This window comes from Rousettus aegyptiacus, unplaced genomic scaffold, assembly GCF_014176215.1.
Source record: "Rousettus aegyptiacus isolate mRouAeg1 unplaced genomic scaffold, mRouAeg1.p scaffold_m13_p_15, whole genome shotgun sequence".
In the NCBI taxonomy this organism is placed as follows: domain Eukaryota; kingdom Metazoa; phylum Chordata; class Mammalia; order Chiroptera; family Pteropodidae; genus Rousettus; species Rousettus aegyptiacus.
In genome coordinates, this window is record NW_023416290.1 from 53,474,455 (window position 1) to 53,497,249 (window position 22,795).

Below are 22,795 nucleotides of genomic sequence, written 5' to 3' on the forward strand. Positions count from 1 at the left end.
CACGTCACAGGACGCACCTCTGAGCTCCGAGAACGGTCAGCGCCCTCAAAGTCGTCTCCCTGTCGGGAGTTTCAGAGATGCCGGTGTGGAGGGATGAGACACAGATGGGCACGTCACAGCGATAGTTCAGGGAGAAGTCTCTGCACAGGGCATTCTGAGAACAGGGGGGCACGGCGAGGGTCAGAGGAGGCTTCCGGGAGTCGGCGGTGCCTGAGGTGGAATCTAAAGACGTGTTTGCCGGTAGATCAGCAGGATTCGAGAGGACCTGGAGGAGAGGCACAGCGTGGTGGCTCTGGGTGCAGGAAACCATAGTAATTTGGTGTTGCTGGACAGCTAGGCGCAATGCAAGGCTCGGAGAGGGACGGGGCTCCCTGGGAGGCAGGGCCAGGTCTCTTAGGCTGTCACATTAAGAGGCTTGGACTTGCAGACTGGGATGCACCCAATAGGATTTGAAGCCGGGCAGTGGCAACTGCATCTGGGATTTGCATTGGAGGGCCAGCCTTTCGGTGGTCCTGGGGCGGAGGGTAGGCTGAAGTCAGTGTTGGGGGTGGGTGGGGTGGGAACCAGTCTGGCTAAAGGCGAGGTGAGGAAACTTTTGCCATGATCCAGGGGAGAGAGGATAAAAGGAAGTGGCAGTCATCATAGGAAGAGGAAAGATTTTCAAATATTTTAGGGGAGACAGCTGGAAAGCTGCTGGGGGTGGTTGTGGAGATAAAGGAGGAGCAGTGAGGCTGCCGATACGTCCCTAGGAACTCCCAGCCTGCGAGGAAGTGGATCGCCTTACCATCGTTTCACACCTATACCTAGACCGCAAGGAGGCGTGGCGGTAAGGAGGTATGTGGCGACCTATAGCAGGTGCACTGGTTTACTGTGGCTGACTGCATAGCAGAGCCCCTTCTCACCTTGGCGTCATGGCCGAGACTGCTGGCTAGTCACTTACACCGGTTCCTCTCCTTCCTGGGTACTCCCCTGGACTGGCTTCTCCCTTCTTCCTTCTTCCCTCCCTTCCTTTTTCTCGCCCTCCCTCCCTCTCCCCCTTTCTCTTTCTTATTTTTAAAAACTGTTTTTTGAGGTCCCCTCCAACATTATTGAGCTCTAATTGACATATAACATTGTGTAAGTTTCAGGTGAACAGAGTGATCATTTAATATACATACATATATACTTTATCTAAAATGATCACCACTTACTTTAAGGTTAGTAAACAATTGCATCATCTCACACAGTTACCATTTTGGGGCTGGGGGGCTGGGCTGAAAACTTTTAAGATCTACTCTTTTAGTAACCATCAACAGGGCCTTGTAGACTGTAGCTGCCACTCTGTGCATTAGATCCCCAGAATGTATTTTTCTTATAACTGGGGAGTGTGTGTACCTTCATGTACAATTTCTTAGGAAATTCTTTGTCTCTGCTACCATACTTAGAAAGTGAGATGATGATCGAGAAGAAAATGAAGGTGGAAGAAAAAGAGAAGGAGAAAGAGAAGTTAATCAATCGAACTCTTCATTCGTTTAGGTCTGACTTCCGTAGATATCAGATTCATTACCTGGCATGAGCATTGTGCTAAACCCACATATTCCCAGTGACCGAAGTCATTACCAATTAGCGGTTTCGAAAGCAACGCTGCCCTCCTGTTGGCTCGGTCTCATGTTCTTCCCTTCCATTCGGGTCTCTGCGTCACCCGCCCTCATCTTCCTTCGGTTCCTCAAACAAGTCATGCTCCCATGAATTTACAAGTGCTGGAGTATCACCTAGAGTATCATTACTCCCCCTTGAGTACACAGGCAGCATGTACTCATCCTTCTGCTTTCTCCTTAGACATCACATCCTCAGGGAAGCCCTCCTCGATCCTGAGGCTAGAGGATGTCCCCGAGAACCCTCCCCCTGTGGCAGTCATCGGGATTTTGATTCCATAATAACTCACGGTCTAGTGCTTGCATCCACTCTTTCCCAGTAAACCAGAGGGCAGGGATGGGGTCTGTCTTGTAGGATTCTCTATCCCCAGAACCTGGCAGACAGCCTGGTACATAGTGTTCACTCCATAAATAACAGGTGAACGTGAAAAGATTTTCTCTTAGTAAAATAAGAAGAAGCAAACTTAAAGAAAGGCTGCTCTTTCAAATGGCTTTCTGAGAAACATGGTACACATGTGAAATTCTGAAATGAATCAGGCTACTTGGTAATTCGATACTGACTTAAATCCAAACCAAGTAGGGAGCTGTCCCATTTCACAAGTAAAGAGTCAGAGTAAGGCAAAGGCCTGCTGCAGAATCCCCCTGGTCATGAGTCAGTGGTAAGGGTGTCTGCAACTCTGGGCTGTCCCTGCTCACGCCTGGGTACTTTCTGTTGCATGTTGGCATGATGGTGACTTAGGGGGGCCTAGTCTTAAAGAAAAGGGGGAGAACATTAGAGCGGAAACTCTGGCTCAGCCATTGCAGGAGCTCTGTGAGCTCGGGCGACTCGGAGGCTCCCCCCCTAACCTGTAACATGGAGAGAATATTCTCTTTCCAGAGTCTCCTTGTAGAGCTGTTTGAAGGCTCGAATGCGGGTGGAAGTGCTTTTCAGAGAGACTGGCACTTAGCTCAAAAATTTTTAACGGACATCCACTGCTTTCCCAGTGTCAGGGTTTATTTCAGATGCTGAGGACTTGTTTCACTTGAACTAATAAGTCAGCAACTCTATTAATAAAGAAAAAGAGTACTTTATTGCTCTTAGATAAAATGGCAGATTTAGTTCCTGGCCCAGTGGCAGAGATCTGAAGACAGTGATTTAATTCCCTAATCGTGAACATGTACCTGCTTCACAGAGGGTGAGATTATGAGCGCCCAGGGAGGTCACATTGAATGAGGCCATTCTTCGAAAGATTTGTTCATTATTAGCAGATGACACGCTATTAAGGAATTTGTTTCTGTAGATCCAGACATTTTTGAGCACCTTCTACACCAGGTACGCCGTGTTAAACACTTTTCACATGCTGTTTTGTTTACTCCTTTCCCTGTGTGAATTATTGCCCTTGTTTTCATGATAAAGATATTCAGATTCAAAGGAGTTAGGTAACTAGTAAATAGCAGAGAGAGCTGGTATTTGACCCCAAGTCTGTCTGAAGCCAAACCTCCTTGCCCTTCTACGCACACTGCATTTTCTCCCTGGTAGAAAACACATTCCGTGGAGAGTGAAGACCAAAAGCCGAGATAGGAAAACTTCCAGTTTTATTAGTAATAATAATAACCATGGATATTTATTATTTCCTGATAACTTCTGAAACAACCAGTTTACTTTGGAATGCAGAACTTTCCATTTCCTTTTATAGACACTCGCTCACTCTGATTTTCTCTTTCTCTATTTGATGGGGCTTGAAAGCCCCGGGGTAGGGAGGCTGTTTAGCAGGGTGGAAAAAGCACTGGACGGGGGACTGTTTCCGGTCCCCAGGGTCTCCTTTGGGGAATTCAGTCAAGATCTCTGAGCCTCATTTTTCTTATGTGTGAAATGGGGATAATTATGCGGCTTATTTGCAACATTTATGGATTCTGTGAGGATTTATCAAGATAACTGTGCAATATTATGCAAAAGACTCCATGTTATTGTACTAAGGCAGAATCTTCTTTGTTCCTACTTTCTCGATGGCTACAGAGCCCCTTGGCATCTCATACCTGATGAGAATTTGTGGTTAGTTGGGCATAATAGCAAAATCTCTCTTCTCATGACAGATATGCATCCCGAAGTGTTTCCATTTTTGCATACAGGGATGTTTTCTAATTGAAGGGGATACAATTCTGTTTTGAGGTTGTGGAATCAAGGCGCCACTAAATTGAAATTCATTTGCTTTCATTGACATAAATCGAATTCTTCATTTGTGGACAGCTTTGCCGCCCAAACCCAATCTGTTACTGCAGCCAGTGGCCTTATCTGGCGAGTCTTGTCACTGTCAGAATCAAAGCCAAATATTGCAGAGACTAATAGTGTCACTGTTTCTGTGACCACAGAAGCCTGCTTTGCGGATATCTGTCCTTGTCAGCGACCCTTGATGGAATTAGAGTTCCTTACTGCATTTTTGTTCTTTATTATCTGAATAAGCTCTGTACCCAGGTCTCTTTGCCTTATCTGAGGAACCAGAGCCAGCTGTGAGTGAGTCCCAGGGTCCACTCCATTACATTTCCACAATTTTATTAGAATGGCTGGGTAGATTAGCTTTGTTAAACATGGGGTAACTGTCTTGGGTGCTCATCAGAATCTCCCACAGTTCCTAAATATGCATGTGTGTGAGTGCATGTGTGTGTGTGTGTGTGTGTGTGTAGAAGCATCTGTGGAAAGAGAGCCAGGAGACCTGAGTTGCTGGATCATGGTTCTGCTAATCCCAGGGGTAACCTAGAGTATGACCAGAAACCTTTTGGTCCTGGTTAGTAATATAGAAAGAGTTCCATAGAGGCCAGGGGTTGGCAAGAGAGAGGCAGAGAAGTTTTCTCTAGGGGCACATTTGTGAGTTAAGCTTTAAATTATGAACTTGATTTTATCAGGCAGACAGAAGCAAAGGCAAGAGATATTCTTCATAGGGGAAACTAAACAGAGAAGTGCAAAGTTAAAGCCCACAGTGGGTCTCAGGAATGGTGCCTTTTGACTAGAGTGAGAAGGGCAGCTGTGCTGGTAGAGCCTGGAGAGGTAGGAGCTTGAGGCCAGGTCACAAAAGGCCTTGAGGACCAAGCTCAGGTGTTTGCACTGGGCACTGGGCAACTGTGAAGGTGGTTGAGCATGGGTAATGAGGAGGAAGCATTATTACAATTTTAAATATTAAGCAGCCAATACTCACTATACAATTTTAAATGTAGCTCACCAGATACCTGACCAGCAAGCCAAAGGGACCATTTATTGCCCGTATTCACGCTGCATGAAAAGTGAACTACCATGTATACATCCTCGTTTAGCAGATGGAGAAGTGGAAGGTTGGAGAAGTTAAATGCTCAGGAACATACCACTCAAGGAATTCAGAGTTGAAAATAGTGTTTCAGTATCACGTCTCACATTTCTTCCTGATAGGATGCTATTGGATTCTTCTAGACTTCAGTTAGGGTTTAGGTAATGTTTGCTCTGATGCATTACAAGGATTTAGACGTTCATCCAAGATTCTGAAATGGAAAGAGACCAACACTACATCAGTAAAATTCAGCCATTAATACTTAGCAGAGATATCATTTGGCCTGTCTTCTAATCATTTCTTACTAAGAACCAATATATCATTTTCATTGGCTCTAGGGGAGGCAGAAACTTGTCTGAAGGATTCTATGCAACTAGAAATTTTATACAATTTTCTATATCAGATCTGATAATATAGAATTCAGCCACTGGTGTTAAGCCACAGTGAAGGTCTAAGTGATTCCGGGAGAGCGAAGAAATTTTAGTCTTTACAAATACTTCCAGAGGGGGTTGATACTTTTGCATAGATTTGCAAATAAACCCAAAGAATCTACTTGCCTGGCTCAAGTTTAGCAAGGATTACGGTATTGCATCTCAGGGCTAGAAAGAGTCAGACTGTTAAAGAATTGGATACTTACTTCCTGAGTTATATTTCTAGTGATTATAAAAATAAATGATTGCTTTGGAGCATAGCACTGTGGGTTGGCCAGGTCAAGGTGAAGTACTCACTCTGCAACTCCCGAGTGTGATCTCTGGGAAGTTACTTACCTGACCTGAATCTCAGTTTTCACACCTTTAAGGTGAACCTAATACCCCCTTGCAGAGAGGTGTTGTGAGAATGTAATTTGCAAACACATATCTGGAGTGGGTCCTGATATACATAGCAAATACTCATAAAAATTACCTAAATCTGGAATTAGTTCTATTCTTTGAGTACTGGCGTTTGTTTGATTTTTGTTCTCCGTAAGATTCTGCTATAGCAGCAGCTCTAGTTTTCTCTTGTTATCTCCTGGATTCTGCCCCAGCTGTTCGCGATGCTGCTCAGGTCAGGTGCACCGGTGTTCCGTCTCCGAGTCTGCGGGTCCGCAGTGCCTGCTCGCCGTGGCGACAGCTTCTGGGACTGCTTTGTCTGGGATCCAGGCTTAAGCCAAAGGCTGGTATTCTTTCCAGCATCCAGATATAAAAATAAGTGCATCGTTGAGATTAGGAGGAGAATGCATTTTTGAGCTCCCAAAAAGTCACTTAAATATATAAATATATAGCATGTCCTATGACATCCTAAAATATAGAAAACAAATTTCATATGGCACCAAATTAAAGCTAGAACTTACTTGGAAAGAGGTGTTTTTAAATATGCATGTATATATATGCGTGTATGTAAATATATGTATATATATGACATGTAGATGACAAAGCACTAAGAACTTGTAGCAAAAGGTCAAGTTCTAAAATACTGTGTTTCTTTTCTAAATGTATCGGTGTGCGTTCATCATCACTGGCTTTCCGTTGGGCAATTCAGTGCCTTCTGTCTTGAAATGATCACATCCTTTCTTTTTCTTGTCCACAGCTCTGGGTCGGTCAGCGATTCCAAGAAGTTCCTTGCTGCCACACTGACGGGGACAGACTGGACACGTGCCGTTGCCGATAACAGAAGAGGCCCAAAGCCAGGGCGCCCCAGGAGCGAGCCCTCGCTCTTCCACTTTCCGCTCCAAGGTATTGTACAAGGCGCTCAGCCCGGGTCAGAGGTCAGATTTCTTGGGAAGGAGTCTCAAACTTTGAAGTTCATGCAGAGGAGGTTGATTAGGGGGTGAGCCCAGGGAGAACACCTGCGACGTGGGAGGAAGCAGGACCGGGCGGAGGGGGAAGGTGGAGGGTGCTGCGGTTTTGGGGAGCCCTCCCGCAGTCCCGCAGGCACCCCTGGAGCGAGGATGGCCCTTCAGAGTCGTCGCAGTCGAGGACAGGTGGCGGGGCTTTCGTACGTCTGTGCCGACTCGTCACAGACGAAGGCCGCCTCCTGAGAAAGGGTGAGCGAGGCAAACTGTCTGGCTGCGTCTCGGGCAGCAGCCGGAGGTCCTGGGAGCGGGCGGAAGGGGCGCGTCCTCCGTCCGGGCCTCCCGGGCAGCCGCCGTGGCCCCGCCTGCACGCTCACCATGTCGCGGCATCGTCCCCGTCTCACACCCTCTCTCCCCCAGCTTCGTTCTGCTTGTGACTGTGTGCCCTGTTCCCGAAACGGGGGTCGGCAGAGGGAATGGAATTGAGTGGCATCAACAAGTGAAGGAATGCGACACACGCCGAGTGTTTACCACGTGGGAACCACTCAAGTTCTAAGCGCGCGCGGGGATTAATGTAATCTTAACAACAGCGCTATAGGGAGGCCCTGTTTTACCCCCATTTTGCAGATGAAAAAACATGACCTTGCCAAGGTCATGCAGCTTTGAAGTGTTACGTTCAGGATCAAAACCAGGCAGTGACTAGGAAGACCAGGTGCTGTAGGCATAAAAAATACTAAAAACAAGGGATCATAAAATGACAAGGTCCTTGTAAACTGTGAGGTCAACCAAGAGTTGTGTTGCCTTAAAAAAAAAAAAGCAGTGAAATTTATGCTCCAGACCGTTCTCGCCTATTCCGTTCCCTCGCTAGCAGGTCCTCAGTCAGAGCCCCAAGCTGCCTAATGAATAGGGCCACCAAACTGCAGTCATAAGGAAAGCCAGTTGTATTATGGGTTGTATTAGTCGAGTCAGGTTTTTATAGAATTGATTTTGCCAGTGATTGCTTAATATATTTTGAAAATAGTACATGATCTCAGGTTCATAGGGCTGGATAGTTTTCTAGACTCTGAGATCCTGAAGAAAATAGTGATGAGCTATTGGGTATATTTTTGAACCAGAAAATTGTGTTGTCTACTTCAAGGAGCCAGTGTACCAGTCCTGTCTTTCTTTGATATTGATTAGTATCAATAGAATCTTCATTTGAGTGGGGGAAATGGCAGGTTGCTTTGGGTTTATTTATTTATGAACATTTGAATTCACGTTTCTACTCCCCTGTGTCCCCGGCCCTGTCCCAAAGATATATTAGCAAAGCAACTATTCTGGAACTTCCGACTGAGCAGGTGCAAGCGAGAGAAGCCTAACTCTTAAGGGTCTCCTTCAGAAAACTTGGAGCCTCAGCCGAAAGAACGCAGAAACAGGGCCACAGTCGTAACAGAGACCGTGTGGCTTCATGCCCTGGGAAAAGCCTCAGAGCAAGAGGCTTAAAAGGAGCCTTAGCAATCAGGGGCCTCAAAACCTCAGTGCGTAGATGGCAGAACTGTGACTTGGAGAGGTCATGTGGCTTTCTCAAAGTCACGCCGCGCAATAAAAAGGGAACGTTCATCTTGGGGAAAGGAGAGGGTCTTCACAGCAGAAAGACGATGCGCATCCATGCCCCGCCTGGAAGCATGTGCCCGTGTGTGCTCGCCCTTGAGAAAGCTGTCCAGGACTTCCTGCCAGCCTCAGTTGCCAGAGGCGGGTTTGAGTAGATGTCACAGGTTCCTACATTCACGATGCTTCATCTGGGTACCTTCCAAAGTTACGGCCTCCGTAAAGCAAATGTAAATTATATTCAAATGAACCAAGCCTTGACCCTTACGAAAAAACAACTTGAAATGTCTGCCTTTATTTTCTCCTCTAGATAAACGTAAATGGCATACGAGAGGCCTTGGCGTAAGGAGAGTCACTGAATCTTTCATTTCTGTCCCTGGTATCTGTAGCATTTTTTGGACACCTGTAGGGGTGTAGACCCCCATAGTGACAAGTGCAGCAGGTCCTGGCACTTGGGGGTCATAGTTGGGGTTATAAACCTGAACTTGGGTCTGTAAACCTGAGGGCTACACTCACAGTAGTGTGCGTACCAGAATCTTCTCTGAGAGGTGGACGCTCAGCTTGCTGCTGTGTGTCACCCATGTTCTTGCATTTGGGCCTTAAAATAACCCTTCAAGTGGACAGACATTTTAAATTCCCATTTCACAGATGTGGGTCAAAGAAGTTAAGTCACTTGCCAAGACCACACATTTAGGTAGAAGAGAGAACAGACAGAATGGCGAGAGCGCGGAGCGGGGGGCACGCTGTTCTTTGTTTGGGGGTGGCAGGGGGAGAAGGAGCTAGAGGCAGAGAGGAGGCACCTGCCATAGCTCAGTGGACTGTCGCCACTGAAAGTTGGAAGGGGGAGTTTCTCAGTTAATACTAAATTATGTGTAACTAACAGCGAGAGGGGAAGAAGGAAGCCTGGTTTCTAATTTTACCTTTTGTGGCACCCTGCCTAAAAGCCCCTCAAGGTGGCCGGAAGTTGGAAACCCTCAAGGGGCGAAGCCCTGGAGCAGCATGCAAAGGCGCTGGGCGGGGTGGGCGCCAGGAGGTGGCACCACATGGCTTCCCTCGGGGTCTCTGGCTCGAACTAGCCATCAAGGTTTCTTCTCTCGGGCTCCTCATTTGCATACCCATATGGTGCTGTTTTATTTACCTCTTCAAGGGGGAGTGACTACTCTAGAAAGAGAGGAAACCAGAAGTCTCGAATTTCTGAAACCCTATTTCTGTCCCTCGTGCCCGCCCACCCTCTCTCTGTCGATCTCTCCAGTCTTTGCCTCTTTCTCCTGTGATCTTGACTTTTTTCCCCCAGCTTTATTGAAACATAATAGACAATTAGTTACTTGTATTTACATTGTAGAATTCAATAAGGTTTTTTTCAACTATAGTTGGCATACAATAACATGCCAGTCTCAGTTGTGGAACGTGGTGATCAGAGATCCATGTAACTCGTAAAGCGATCGCCCCACTAAATCTAGTACCCCTCTGCTCCTTACGTATGTATTTCCACATTATTAACCATCTTCCCCAAGCTACACTCTACATCTCCATGTCTGTTCTTCAACTATTCATTCGTACCTCTTAATTCCTTTGCCTTTCTTTGCTCCCCCAACCCCCCTCCCATCTAGTAGCCCTCGAAATATTCTCTGTATCTATGAGTTTATTTCTGCTTTTGTTGTTGTTAGTGTTGTTTATTTTGTTCTTTAGATTCCACATGCATGTGAAATCATGTGATATCTGTCTTTATCTGACCCATTTCATTCAGCATAATACCCTTTGGGTCCATCGAGGCAATATCTTTCCCCATCCCCTTCCTTTTAATCTGTGTGTGTGTTTTTTTTAATCTGAAGTGAGTCTCTCGTAGGCAGTATATGTAGAGGTCTTGTTTTCTTATCCATTCAGCCATTCTATCTGTTGGTTGGAACACTTAATTCTTTTCCATTTGAGGTACTTGTTGATAGATATGTAGTTGTTACCATTCTTTATTCTGTTTTTGATACATGTTTTTTCTTCTTAAACAAGTCCCTCCAATATTTCCTATAATATCGGCTTGGTGTTGATAAATTCCTTTAGCTTATTTTTGTCTGGGAAGCTCTCTATCTGTTCTTTGACTCCAAATGATAGCTTTAATGGATAAAGTATTCTTGGCTGTAGATCCTGGGTTTTCATCGCGTCGAATATTTTGTGTCAAGCCCTTCTGTCCTGCATGGTTTCTTTCAAGAAGTCAGCTGCCAGTCTGATGAGAGCTCCCTTCTAGTTAACGAAGTGCTTTTCTCTTGCTGTTTTTAGTATTTTTTCTTTGTCTTTAACCGTTGGCATTTTAATTATGCTGTGTCTGGGTGTGGGCCTCTTTGGACTCCTCTTTTTTGGGACTCTCTGAGCTTCCTGGGGTTGTATATCTATTTCCTTCACCAGGTGAGGGACGTTTTCCATCATTATTTCTTCAAATAGCTGTTCAACATCTTGTTTTCCTTCCAGTACCCCTATGACACAGATATTTTTACATTTAATAGTGTCCCATAGGCTTCTTAAATTATTATTACAGTCTTTATAAGTGAGGACCTTGCTTGAGTGATAGGATCCACTTCTTCCAGTAAACATTTGCCAGTGGGTGTTTATCTCGTGGAGGGGTTTATCCCAGCAGCCTTTCTAGCTGGGGTGAGTTTAAACATGATCTACCCCCATTTCTTTTTTTCATGATGGAGGGACACTCAGAAGTTTAAGAAGTGTGCCAAGGCTGGTTCTGCTCAGATCAAAGGTCTGAGTTATATGTTGCTTTGCTATTCTTCTTGGATTTCTTAAGAGAGACCTCTTCAATTTTGCCATTTTTGGTGTGGATTTTGCAATTTGCACTCAGTCCCTTAATGCTCTTCCAGACAGAATCTTCATCCTGCTTTGGGGGTAAGAGAGCAAATGTTTTGACCTTATCTTGTTCTTGGAATGATTCGGGGTGATTCAGTGACTCATTCATTTGTTCTTGGCTCATTAGTGAATAGTGGTCAAACGCCTGAGAAGTATTAACCAACAACCAAAAAATAGGCAAATAAAAAAGACCTTTAGACATACAGCTAAAAGAGAATCTGTTACTCTTTAAATACTTTAATTCCATGTTTATTTATTAAACAAGCATTTATTTTAGGGGCGTGATGCGCTGGGCACTGGGCTAAATGCCCAGGATCCGGAGCTGGAGAAGAGCTGGTGTCTGCTTTGAATCTATTCAGAGTATGCTAATTTCACAACTCGGAGTTCACAGCTGCACAAGAGCTGCAGAAAAAGGCCCAGGGAGCTTTAGGCACAGGGCCCAGGACAAAGCTCTAGGAAATTTGTGAACTTCGTGAGATGCTTAATGCAAGATTTTATTTTCATATGCATTTTTCTGGGAAGAGGGTTTTAATGTTCACTGGATCTTAAAACGTTCATAATCAAAAATGTTTCGGAATCTTGGATTCTGCAATCCCAGCAAACATTTTGAATGACCTCTCTCTGGCCATGTGCAAGTGGCTCTCCCCTCATTGCTCAGACCTGGTGAGCTATCTGCATTTGGGGACTGGCCTCTAAGCCCATCTTCTGGGAGGAGACTTCTTAAAAACCTGGCCAATGTCTCTGTCATCTGAACTGTAGCACAGGGCCTTGCTGGACCCATCGTCTTTACATCTTCCATCACGCTTAGCTCATGTCTGGCTGCAAATAAGAGATCCATGAAAACTGTTGATTCTTTGTCCTCCAGCCTGGTCACCTAATTCTTTATTCAGGCTTCCATGTTCTTGATTCTGCTCTGCCTGTGGCCACTGTGAAATATCTGCCTCTCCCAAGGCAGGGTGGGAATGAAGAATTTTCCTTAATTGGCTTATGTGTACGCACACATGCTCACACTGAAAGTTCTCTGACACTCGCACTGCTAATGCTTTGTTCCTTAACTATCATGTGGAGAGAGGTATTTGGACACCATATTAATAATAGCTCACAGTGTGTACGTGGCACATTCCATTTTCAAAGGCATTTATAAACATTGGAAGATGAAAGCATGCACCACCCATCTTGGGAAAAAGGGAATGTTAATCACTACCTTGTCTATTCCTCAGAGAGGGTCACGGAATCTGAGAGCTGGGAGGGATGTCAGAGGTCACTGGTGCGATCTCCATTTCCTAGAGGAATTCTGTTTCTTGTGGAGCCCACCAGGGATGGCTGGGTGTTCCTTCCAGCCTCTTTTGTAAGTTCTCACAAACTCCACCCTCATGTGACTGTCAATCATCATCTAGCCCCTCCCTCTCCCTTCCTTCCTCTTTCCTTTCCCTTTCCTTCCCTTCCCTTCCCTTCCTCTTCAGTTCTCTCTTTCTCTCTTTTTGTAGAGCCCTACCAAAATTGTAGACACATAAACAAAACGATACTGTTTTAAGCCATTACGTTTGGGGTGGTTTGTTATGTATCGGAAGGTAACCGTAATACCTGGGCAGACTGGGATATTCGATGACTCTGGTTCTGGTGACGTCTCAGGCAGTAGAGCACCTTGCCACCCTCACACTGCGCCCAGCTTCGATTCCCCCTTCTTTGCTGCGGTTCCGTGCCCTAAAGACGCTGAGGATTTCAGTCCACACCTTCACCTCTCTCACCTAGCATAGCACCTTTAGATGCTATTCTTGTAGCTCTGCTCTGCCACTCCCTGAAGCACTGCTATAGAGAACTCTGACGAAGCCGTCTTTACTCTTTTTAGTTAAAATAAAGGGGACATTTATTTTTCGTTGACTTCTTTTTTATTTTTTAATTACAATTGACATACAATATTATATTAGTTTCAGGTGCACAACATCGTGACTAGACATTCCTGTAACTTACGACGTGAGCTCCCCAATAAGTCTAGCAAGGGGAACATGTATTAAGCGCCCGCTGCTTCTCAGGTACTGTGGTCAGTGCTTTTCATGCGCATAGTTTTCACCGAAATGCTATGAGGTAGACGGTATTTTTCACACCATTTATAGATCAGTAGGCTGAAGCCCAGCGAGTTTAAGTAGCTGTTCAAAAGCTCAGAGTAAAGAAGCTGTAGAACTGGGAAAAGTACCCGGGTCTGTCTGGACCAGAACCGCCAATTAACATCACGCTGTTCGTATGGCACACAGAAGGTGTTTAATCGTTTTAGTGCGTACTTTCCACCTTTTTGCTCCAAGCATCCCTTTAGTTTTTTCAAGCATGAACTATCTATTTTCAAAGAATTTATCTACCAAATAACTATGTAAATAGCTATTGATTTCTTTTCTAGTGTTTTATTAACTAAAGTTATCAGTATTTTAAGAACAGTAAAATGCTCGTCATCAGTATTTCACTGCCATTTGCAAAGCACTGTGTGTCACTAACCCCCGGTAACTCGGGGAGGTGACCGTAGTGTCCGTTTTATGGGTCTACACTCCATCCGGTTCCAGCAACTCTGTTCCTTTGAGCTGGCTCCTTGCTCTGACAGCTGCGACACGATCAGTGCTTGCAAACTGAGCTAAGCAATCGCAGCCAAAAAGCACAAAGAATTAAAAAATTGTAATTAAGATATGCAGCCATGTCATGGATTAGTGTATTCCTTTCAAGGACGCCATTTTTGTTAGCATAGATAACCAGTTAGTTTGTACTAAGATTATCTATAAGAGAGAAATGAGCAGCATCATTGCTAGGTTTTATATTCAGATTTAATACAATTTTGTGTAAATAATATTGAGATGAAACAATAACGATAATGGAATAATAATGTAATAATAGTTGCAGTTTACGGAATGCTGCCTCGTGGCCAGTTTTGTGCTAAACATTTGAGTGCATTTTCTCTAAATCCTCCTCACACAATATATCATCTGTATTTTATGGAAAGGTCAGTTTCTGAGAAGGTAAGTAAAATGTACAGCATGGGCCTTAGGATTTGGGTCCAGGTCTCCCTGGCCCCAAAGCTGGGGCACTTAATCAGCATGATGCATTAGAAAAACATCGCCCGCTTCGACATAGGCATGCAGGGCTTTCAGGCACCTTGACAGCAGAACCTTACGTCATGAGACAAATGTGGACCATCTGTTGCAGTTTTCTGATGCTCTTTCTAAAGCATCGTGCCCGACTGCTAAAATGCAGGAGTCAGGTTGCGGGTGGTTGGCATTTCCGAGAATTCTAGTGGTGGCTGTTCTAAAGGTCCTTTTTGAATCTTGGTGCTAAGAAACAGTTGTTCCAGCCACTGCTCATCTTTTCCGCTTGACATGAAGCTTCTTGAGGACAAGCTCCTTGAAGATGCTCCATAGATACAGGGTATAGTGTCTGATACATAAACGTCTTGAGTTGCTGTGGAGTTATGGGTGGGGAGGTAAGAGTTGCCATTATTTGCTTGGCATGTGGAGAGGGGAAAAGTGCAAACATCCTGGACTTCATGAACACAGAAACGTCGGCCTTCGAGTAGGAGAGGGGGAGTTGCAAAGGAAGGGGCACGTGATGGGGGCCGCGGACGGCTCCCCGCCGGGCCAGCGCCTGACCGCGTGGCTCTGGGGGAGCCCAGTTTTCCTCTCGGAGCCCGCATTTCCACAGAGGATAATGGGACCTGCTTATCTTTTTAAGAAAAGAGCTGCGGACCCCATGAGACAGGGCACATGTGCAGCGTGGGAAATGGCGACGTGAATGCGAAGGCGACGGCGTCGGCCGCGGCAGCGACGAGGGGTCTCCTCGTGCTGATCCCCATCCCAGCGTCTCCGCGCAGCGTCCCCGCGACAGCCCTGGGGCCGCTCGCTCTAGTTCGCGATGAAGAAACTTGGAGACATTATCATTGTTAATTGCATGATTATCAAAACCGTGCCACAAAGGAAAAAAAAATCCTGCCGTTCACTCGGTTTTCTGGAAGACGGCAGAGTGAGCGAGCTGCGGAACCAGAGACCGTACTTTGTTGGCCAAAAAGCAGCCCTCGTGACGACGCCGAACGCAGGGGACACCTGTGCAACGTCGGGGTCACCGGGGATTCTTCTTCGAAGCTCTTTATTGAGGCGCGATTGACGTATTCAAAACCGTACACGTTTAACGGATGCGACTCGACGAGTATGTGCCCGTGAAGTCATCACCGCAGTCTGTGCCGCAAACATGTCCATCCCCTCCAGAAATTTCCTTCTATCTTCTTTCTTTATTATTATTTTTTAAGGGATTCTTAAAAAGTGGACCTCACGCCTCCAGTCAAGCACTCTTCGCTAGCCATAGCCCAGATCCTTCGGAAATGGACCTTAGGCCTGCCCAGCTCGAACTAAAGCCGCACGCTCCGACGCCAGCTGGCCAGGGTTTGGGCAACTTCATTACCTCATCCTCCTTGCCGTGTTGAAGAAACAAAGATAATGACACTTTCCCAAGGCTGGGGCTGCGTAAGTGTTAATTTGCGAGTGTTTGTAAATGACTTTGAAGATGGCAGAGGTTTTTTAAGTGCTGAGTAATATTATTTATTGTGGTTCCAAGCACCGTTTCTCCTCCCCATTGTCAGGCTACAAAACAATAAGGGACAGAGTTAAAGAGCCTCTCAAGTATCCAGCCATTAATAGATGAGGTAAGTTTGGCCTGAGCTCTGTGATAGTATCTGCAAACCTAGCATAAGCTTTGCAGCATTTTTGTGTGGGCCGGTGGTTGCCTAATTTGCCCTTAAACATGCCAGTGGCAGGCCCCGGCAAGGGTTTGGCCCACAGGTGATGCAAGCACTCTTTGGACAGACCTGGGTTGCTGACGTCATGCTTTGCCGTGTCTTCTTTGAGATGCAAATTAGGTGGTGGAGGAGCCCCTGGTCCTTTCATCATCAACGTTTAATGGAAGAGAATTAACATTCCTCGAGCCCTTCTGTGTGCCAGCCACTTTTCTGAACATGATTTCACTTCTCACAACAGTCCAGTGAAGTGTGTATAAATGGCCCCACTTAACAGATGAGAAAACCGAGGCTTGTGGAAGCCAAATTATTTGCCCCTGATCCTATAACTAGTAAGAGACCTAGTGAAGATCGAATCTAGGACTGCCCGGCTCCTGAGGCTGTGTTCTTTTATTACATTAAACCGTAGGTGTTATGCCCTATTCTCCTCCACCCCAACTGCCTGGCCCAGTTTCCCAGAATCCCCCGCTAAAATCTCTTCACTGCCTTCCCGTTGCTCTAAGTGGAGGACAGACCTGCTGTGGCTCTGCCCTGTCCACCTCTGTCTCCCTCCTGAACTTCCTTCCACCTCATGCTCCGTGATTTCATTTCCCTGAATGTGCCGAAGCCTCTTTCCTTCTTGCTTTTTGCACAGACTACCTGCAAAACTTTTTCTTTTCCTTTTTCTCCAGCTAACTCCTGTTAACCCTTGACACAGCATTCTTTTGGGAATGCCTTCTCTGAAACTCCAGGCCGGTGGTTCTCCGTTGTGGTCCCTGGACCAGCAAATGGCAGCATCACCTGGGAACTTATGAGAAAAGCAGATCCTCAGGTCTCACCCCAGACCTGCTGAATCTGAAACTCTAGGCAGGGGTCTGAGCTCTCTGGGTACGTTTTTGCCTGCTTAAGTTTGATAACCACTGGAGTTCTCAAGCTTGACACTGTTGACGCTGTAGGTTTTTAGCAGCATCCTCACCTTTACCTGTTCAATGTCAGTGGCACTCTTGTCGATGTCCACACTTCCTCCAAGTTGTAACACCCAAAATTGTCTCCAGACATTGCCTCATGTCCCCTGGGGGACGAAATTGCCCCCGGTGGGAATCACTGCCTTAGACTGAAATATGTCTCCCTTCGAGATGTTCCTATGGTTGAGGAACAGATGAGGCAAATTAGTTAATAACTTATTGGAATCATTTGTTTATGGCATGTCTTCATGTCATATTTCCAGCAACTAATGCACTGCTGGACACCTAGCTGGTTCTCAGGACATACCTTTGTACTGACTAGGTGACTTGGCAAGCTTGCACCACACCTCCTCAAACCCAAACCTGTATCTGAATTTTGGGGAGGTGACAGGACTTGGGGCAATCATAGGCCAGCAGGATCCTTGAAATACTTTACAATTTGCAGGCCAGTCTCCTTCATAAGAATCCCGGGAGCAAAGAAGATCTTTCATGCCATCTGAACAGGCTCTAAGTACTGCTTCTCTTAAAATATAATAACCGAGAATGGGATTAAATGCAAGAGAGGAAGAAAATGTTCTGTTAAAGTGATACAGAAGTCCTCTACCAAAGAAGTGCTCGGTGCTGCTGTCACTGAAAGAGAAACAAAACCGCATTCTGCCCGCAAGAGCAATAAGGAGGTTGTTGGCTACGAGACTTGACTCAGCCTCCCTCGTGGTGGCTTAGGTCTTTTTTTTAATGTTCAAATTAAAGAGGAGGGGAAACACGGGCTCTGATCCTTCTGCCACCCCACATTTACTCAGTCTGAGAAGTAATTTCTAGAGCCAGGGTAAAGGAAAGCTGCAGAGCTGAGGAAGAATGAAATCCTTTGCTTGTGTTGCTTTTCTAAGTAGATAATCAGCAGCAGCATCCCAGCGCCACAGGGGCTGGATGTGGACGTAGGACCCTTGGTTAGCTACGTGGACATCTGCCCTTCCCGGGGCTCACACTAGGGAACGCGACCTGCTGAGTCTCATAGGAAATGCTGCAGACCCGTGCTAGCCTCAGGCTTTGTGTAACCAACCTATCGATTGTCACAATTTGGGAGTTGCAGTGAGGTATGAGAAGGTATGAGAGGCAGTTTTTTTTTCAAGTTTATGTATGTTTTTTTTTTTTCCTCAAAGAAAATTTTAACTCTTTTCTTGAAATCCGAAAGCAGAAAGAAATGAGGAAAGAATAGAATTTTTTCTATTTAAAAATTTTCATTTTGTTTTATTTTTGGTTTCATTTTTGTTACCAAATTGCACCAACAATTTTCTTTTCTGCTTCTCCACTTAGCGTTATCTTGTAAGCCTGTCTCCAGTTTTTGCAAAATGACATCGTTTTCAAAGTAGTACCTAAATTCAATTTCAAGTCATCCCCAAATATAAAGTCATTAAAATGCCCCGAACTTGGAACCAGAAATACAATATTCTAGCACTTACTGATATATTCACTTAAAGCTAAAGACTGGGCTCACAATTTCTTTGACACTAGAGCTCTAAAGAAATCAGTAATTACGAGTTTATTACTCCATAATTTGTAATAATTTCCATAGGGCCGGAGCTAAAGCCCAATTTCAAACACTTTGGTTATCGTCTCTATGCCAAATCGATTTAACCTATCTCATTGTTGGCATTTTTTGTCATAAAGAGCATCAAAAAAGTCATCTTATATATAAGACTTTTATTTTTATTTTTTCTGAAATTAAGAGCATTTCCTTCAAAATGAGGTCGGAAATTCAACCACTATTTCCAAAACTATGAAGTCATCTAACCTTGATAATATTTTTAATGAAACTGCTTTCCAAATTATACTTCATTTAGTGGTTTTTGCATGTATCTATTTAATTTACTTTTATTAATATCAAATGATTCTTAAAAAATATATGATAGAGAAAACCACCTCAGCGTTTGCAATTCTTGGCTAATGGCTCAAATGGAAGGGAACACGGCCGTGCAGGGATTTGATTTGCAGCAGACGCACATGTCACGGGAGCGTCATCCCTTAGTCTCTCACTCTGACCCTACAACATCAAGAAACCCAGTTTGGCTTCGATGAGAATTCAGGTGTTTTTCTGCCAGAAACTTCTTTCATGCTTACGGTCATGAAATCTATTTTAAAAACTGGTGAGAAGAATGTCCCTTCTCCCATCCCCTCCTCCCCCCATATAAATTCAAGTTGTAACGAGAGCCGGATCTAATGATAATTCGTAGGCGTGTGTATTTTCTTCCAGAACCAAATTACTGAAGAGAGTTGTAACCTGGTTTCAGATACTCCTGGGTTTCCTCACTCAGAGACACTTTTTGTCTCGCAATTAGAGCAAAGGAGACAGGTTTAAAAGCCACGTGTAGTTATCCCGTGAACATAAATGATGGAGAAAACACACACCCAGAGAAGAGTTTTCTCTTTTCCCCTTTCTCTCTCCACCCTTTCATCAGGCATCTGTTTAGTCCGAGGTAGAATATATGGCAAATAGAGATTCATTAGGATAATTACCAATACAATATCACTAATAATAGCCATGTGGCTTATTAACTGGTTAGGGTAAAACCCAAATTAGCTGGACTGAATGAGGAATGTAACTTTAACAAATTAAAATGTCAGGTTAGGGATAATCTGGTGATACCGTCTCCTTTAACTGTTGAAACTATTTTTTACCCCCTAACACGCATCTCCTTTTTTTTTTTTTTTTTAAGAAGCATAGTCCTGTTATGGAGACGAAATTTTCTTAGAACACCTTACAAAATCTTTATTTTGTATAGGGATTCTTATGTGGGTCTGAAGACGCAGCTAACAGAGACTGGTCTGTCCTTCTCCAGCCTCCAGGGCACACTCTGGAAAGGGCCTTTCTGTTGGTACTGTGCTGATGTAATTTTCCTGTCGTGATGGAGACTGGCTAGCATCACAGCACACCTGTTCCCCTTCTACCTGGGCACAAAGTCTACACTTCCCAACCTCCTCTGTGTTTGGGTGTGGCCATGCGACTGAGTTCTAACGAGCAGAATGTGATCGGACGTGATGCGTCCCACTTTGTAGTCTAGCCCATGAAGAGCTGTCATGATCTCTTCCATGCTCTTTCCAGTCACGAGTGCGGGGCAGACACAGGCAAGCCCTTAGCTTTAGGAGGCTCATGTTGAAAACGATGGAGCCACGAGATGGAGGAATCGGAGGGCCACTGCCGATCACCACCACCCGATTTGGATTTTACATTTGTGAAAATTTCCGTTGTGTTTCAGACACTGTAAATTTTGAAACTTGTTTCTGAAATTACCAAAAAAGAAAAAAAAGAAGAAGAAGAAGAAGAAATAATTTATCACCCCACTTTCTAGAGTTTACCGCTAAGGATTGGATGTATACTTTTCCCAGAGTTTTGAACATGGAAGTGTATACTTTAAAAAAGGGAAGAATATGAAAATATGTTGTACATCTTGTAATGTGATTTTTCACATTAATGACCCTTTGGCTTTATGCCCCTCTCCCGTCACTGTTGGCTGGTCGGATTGGAAAAGGCGTTCTTTCCCATGAGTGACGTAGAGTCGCTGCAGGGTTTGTACCCAAGAAAGGCACTGCGGGAGTCCACCAACGTGAGCTTAAATTCAGCATTCAAAAGGAGGTGGAGGTGCAAACAATGTTCGAAAAGGTCCTTATCTTGAATGATTTACAGAAACACCACGGCCAAGTCAGATTCTTTCTTGCGAGTGAGAAGATTGGGACCCTGAGCAGACGCCGCAGTGGAACGTCCGTGCCAACGCGGGCCAGCGCAGGGAGGGCACACGGACGAGCGCGCCCGCCTTCCTCCGCTGACGAGCGGTCCTGGTGCACAACACGCAACTAAAAATTTCTCAAACGTGTTTCTAAATAAAGCAGGAGGAAGCCTGCTCATACGGAATGCTCTCATCCAACCTTCATCTAGCACTTACTATTATTATTTATAAGTTTCAGACATTAACGTGCCAGGTCATGTGATTATGTAATCTACATTATTTTATTTAAAAAGTTTGTTAGAGTAGAAATTCTTGCCGACGTTATAATGTTGAGGAGTCAAGCTCATAAAGGTTAGTGATTTTACCCCAAATCAGACAGCTGGTAAATAACAAATCCAGGAGGCCACCTGAAGCTGCCTGACATTAAAGCCTGAGTTCTAAGACTGCCACACGCTGCTGCCTCTGCCATGTGCAAGGGGCACAGGCTCCGCCGAGTGAATAAATGAACCAACTTATCTTACAGATAGATCTTAATAAATGTTAATTGACTGGGAAACCACAGCTCCTTCTGGTTCTCTCACCAAATTTGATTCTCCGCACCAAATGAGGTAGTAAATTACATGTAATGAACTTGTTGGCCAAAGTACATCGCCAAGTTTTAGAGACCCTTTGAACTCTCACAGGGTTAGCAACGAGTCTGAGTGCAAGGTCACCGAAAGCCATCTTCTTCCGACACAACATTCCCCATCAAGTTGTCACCAAGGCATCAAGCCAGGGAGCCCATCTTCCCAGACTTTGCTGTTCCGCTTCAGGTCGGAGCCAAGAGACCAAGATTTGGCACAGCGTTGCTTTTCAGGGTGTCCTGACGCCGGGTCTATCTCTGGACCTGTTTATATAACTTGAAAATGAGAGAATTGATTTGGGGAGATTGTTTGCATTCCCTTGATTCCCAATAAAAACAATGAAGAAACAAAAGAATATGAGTAAAGACTTCAATGAAACTAAGAAATTGCCAGAGATCACCTTATAATTGCCAAATATGTCTGGGCTAAGGGGAGGAAGTAACCTTATACCTTGACTTTGAACAGAGGGACAGTTATCCAAAAACCAACTGTCAATGTCCCAAAAGACCTTTGAATGAGTCGCATAAGTAGGGTCGTGGAAGGAGCGAAGGGGAAGTGAGATATGTCCCTCCGGAGACTCAGTTCACCTCTGCAGAACAGTGTGAAAGAAGAGCCACGCCGACAGGCCATTTCTGTTGTCCACGATCCTCCTGGCCAAGCAAGACCGATGCTGCCCTTTTGTCTTCTCAATACCTACCATAGTGCCTTGCTCACAGTAGGTGCAATAATCTGAAGGAAGAGAAGGCTTAAGCTGGTGGACGGTGCTGAAGGACCCACAAGAACACTGTAAGGCTTGTGCTGGATTTGGACCTCTGGCTTTAACTTGTCAAATGGCGAAGTTTATTTGAGTCCCATTCTAGTAGGCATCGCCAGGGGTGTGAAGAGTGAAGAGTGTGAGGTCGCTCCTTAACTCTAACCTGCAGAGTGTCTGTTTCTTCCGGAGGGGGTCTGAGGCAGCTAATCTGCCCAACCCCTGGTTGTATCTGTGGGCTTCGTGGTGAATAAACATGGATTGTTAGTCCAGCTTCTAATTAACAAGATAATGAGGACCGGTGATGCCATCCCCTCTCTGACAACTCCCATGATGTCACTGTCCTGGAAATCTGAGGCCCTTGTACAGGGAGAAAGAGGCCCAGGCCTTCCCTGAGCTGATCACCAATGAGCCTCCTGCGATGACTCTCTCTGAGCCCAGGGATGTCTGAAACACATTGTCAATAGCTCCAGTGAAAACTCGATGGAAAACCTGTGGACCAAGATGTCTTTAAGTACTGGCCAATGTGATGATTTCCAGAGAACTGGACACCAGGACCAGGAGGGACTGCTTCTTCTCAATTTATTCTTTTTCTCTATAAGCTGGTGGGAGGATACTGTGCTTCAGACTCATCTCTGGGTATTGCTCAACTCGTATTCTGACCCCCTAGTACTCTCTCTCTTATTGGTGCCTAAAGGGATCATTCTCTCCAGAGGTCAAAGTTTTGCAGTAGCAATAGTGAACTTTCCTTGACTGCTGTTTTCCTGGAGCTCTGTTCAGGGCTTTACATGAGTTATCACATTTAACTCCATAAGGAAGATAATTTTTTTTTCTTTAAGACAAATGAGGTACAGAGAACCTAAATAACTTGCCCAGGGTCAC

General features: G+C 45.0%; 1 long non-coding RNA gene across 50 annotated transcripts in view; it reads left to right on the plus strand.

The window, feature by feature from the left end:
• The window catches only part of LOC107506203, a 579,061-nt gene that overhangs the window by 300,464 nt on the left and 255,802 nt on the right, over positions 1-22,795 (plus strand). For all 50 annotated transcript variants that reach the window (XR_004954759.1, XR_004954761.1, XR_004954740.1 and 47 more), the window contains one exon: positions 6,476-6,621. This is a non-coding gene — a long non-coding RNA (uncharacterized LOC107506203). The remainder of the gene's footprint in view (positions 1-6,475; positions 6,622-22,795) is intronic.